Source organism: Cicer arietinum, chromosome 3 (assembly GCF_000331145.2).
Source record: "Cicer arietinum cultivar CDC Frontier isolate Library 1 chromosome 3, Cicar.CDCFrontier_v2.0, whole genome shotgun sequence".
Lineage (NCBI taxonomy): Eukaryota > Viridiplantae > Streptophyta > Magnoliopsida > Fabales > Fabaceae > Cicer > Cicer arietinum.
Window position 1 is genome coordinate 6828830 of NC_021162.2, and position 3083 is coordinate 6831912.

Sequence of the window (3083 nt, forward strand, 5' to 3'; positions counted from 1 at the left end):
CCGCTTCAGTTCCTAGTGAGTTTTGGGGAGAAGCGGTTCTTACTGCTGTTCATGCTATTAATAGAATTCCATCCTCTATCATATCAGGTTTGTCTCCCTTTGAAAAATTGTATGCTTCTACCCCTGATTATCATTCTTTGAAAGTTTTTGGTTCTACTTGTTTTGTTCTTCGCCCTCAAGTAGAGCGCAGTAAGTTATCTTCTCGTTCAATGTTGTGTGTTTTTCTTGGTTATGGGGATGGTCAAAAAGCTTATCGTTGTTATGATCCTCATGTAGGAAAACTTTATGTATCTCGTAATGTTGTTTTTCTTGAGCACATCCCTTTTTACTCTATTTCCTCTGATTCTCAGATTGCTAAGAGTTCTGAACTAGCCCATATTCATCCGTTTGGTCCTAATGATTATGCTTCTGGTGATTGTAATGTTGAGAATTGCGGGACAAATACTAATACTCCACATGATGACATCCCTCTTGCCCCCCCTCCCCCGAGACTGTTCTTTCCCTACCATCTCATGCGATTGTTGATCCTCCTCGTTACCCCTCTCGTCAACGTAAGTCTACTCAGTTACATGATTTTGTCTATTCCACTTACTCAACTTTGTTTGTTTCTTTCTTAAACTCTATTCACAGTTTGTCTGAGCCCTCTTCCTATAAAGAGGTTGTTCTTGAACCTCTTTAGCAACAGGCTATGGCAGAAGAACTTCCTGCATTGCACAAAATCAATACTTGGGAATTAGTACCTCTTCCTCCTGGAAAATGTGCTATTGGGTCTCGTTGGGTATACAAGATCAAAACTAAGTCTGATGGGTCAGTTGAGCGCTACAAAGCACGTCTTGTTGGTAAGGGTTTCTCTCAACAATATGGTATGGATTATGAAGAAACTTTTGCTCCTGTAGCCAAGATGACCACTATTCGTACTCTTATTGCAGTTGCATCTATTCGTCAATGGCATATTTCTCAAATGGATGTCAAAAATGCTTTTTTAAATGGTGAGCTTCATGAAGAAGTCTATATGGTCCCTCCGCAAGGAGTTTCTCATAATCAAGGGGAAATATGTAAGTTAAAAAAGGCTCTATGTGGTCTTAAACAGACTCCTCGAGCTTGGTTTGAGAAATTCTCTACTGTGATCACTTCTCTTGGTTTTCGCTTTAGTGAACATGATTCTGCATTGTTTATAAGGTCCACCACTTATGGTCGCATTATACTTTCTCTATATGTTGATGATATGATTATTACAGGTGATGATGTTAGTGGAATCAATGAGTTGAAATTGCAGTTAGCCAAACAGTTTGAGATGAAGGACTTGGGAACTCTTCGCTATTTCTTGGAGATTGAAGTTGCCTACTCTCCTAGAGGCTACCTTCTTTCTCAATCCAAGTACATTGCCAACATTCTTGATCGGGCTCGTCTTTCTGATACTAGAGCAGCAGATACTCCTCTTGAGTTGAATGTGAAATGTGCTCCCTCGGATGGTGTTCCTTTACCAGATTCCACTTTGTATCGTACTTTGGTTGGCAGCTTAGTGTATCTTACAATTGCCAGACCTGACATTACTTATGTTGTTCATGTTGTTAGTCAGTTTGTTGTCTCTCCCACTACAGTACATTGGGAAGCAGTTATTCGGATTCTTCGTTATCTTCGAGGAACTCAATTTCAAAGTGTTCTCTTTCCATCGTCATCCTCATTAGAGTTACGAGCTAATTCTGATGCTGATTGGGCTGGTGACACCATAGATCGTAAATCCACCACAGGGTTCTGTATCTTTCTTGGAGACTCTCTTATTTCTTGAATTATTGGTATTTTTGTTGTTGCCCATACGTTATGAGACATAAATCGAAACTATTCCTTTTGAATGGTTTGATTCATATTTTCGAGATTTATTAAAGATAAATGTTATAACAATAGAACCTAATCGGTAAAATACTATTTGAAATAATTTTTTTTTCTAGTTCCTACTCCAACCAAATAGAAATTGTTGATCATGTTACAATTTGAAACGTAGGAAAAAAGACTAATAATTTAGAATATAAGTATTTACTTATATGTCATCAAAATTAGAAAAATATGTTTACACATCAAGAAGCGATGAATAAATTAGAAACACATACTAGAGTCAAAGTAAAAAAATAATTAATTTCTTTTTTATTGATAGCAAAGTTTCATATCAAAGTTTCAATAAGATATTTTAAGAGACATTTTTAGTGAAAATAAATAGTCTTTTATGTCATAAGATACTTTCAATGGCACAATATCCTTATAATAAATAGGTAGGTGTAAGATTTTGATTAATCAGTATGATGGCTATAGCTTCAAATAGATTTTTTTGGCGGTGTATGAATTTTTTTTAAATGAAGTACACGTGTAATTTCTAATCGATGAACGGTAGAAATTAGGGTTATATATTAAGTTTTATTTCTAACAAGTGAATGGTAGAAATTAGGGTTATGCATTAAGTTTTATATTTTTGTATACAACAAAGTAATATGTATGGTGTCTATATATAAACGTCTAAAATGGCAAAATATATATAAAATAAAAAAATATAATAAGTGTATATATATAAACAAATATCTCTCTCCGTGCTATGGCATCCACTACCGCTGAAATAATTTGGTTGCGTTGGCTTTTGTCTGATATGGGTATCTCTCTTTCTGAGCCAACTCCGATGCACTGCGATAACAAGAGTGCTATTCAAATTGCTCACAACTTGGTCTTTCATGAACGCACCAAACACATTGAGATTGATTGTCATTTTACTCGTCATCATCTTCAGCATAAAACTATTACTCTACCGTTTGTTTCTTCTTCTCTACAGATTGCTGATTTGTTTACAAAGATGCATTCCATTAAATGTTTCCGTTTTTTAGTTGACAAACTCTCAATGCTCCATGTTAATGCATCGTGAGTTTGATGGGAGATGTTAGATAATATTATTATATATTAGTAGTAAGGGTATTTTAGACAATTCTATTCTTTTATATATATACTCATTGTAACCCTATTAACTTCAATTTGGTTCATTCTATGTTATGAAACCCTAGAGTGGTTGTTTCTCTTCTTCCTCTTTTCATTGTTAACAATAT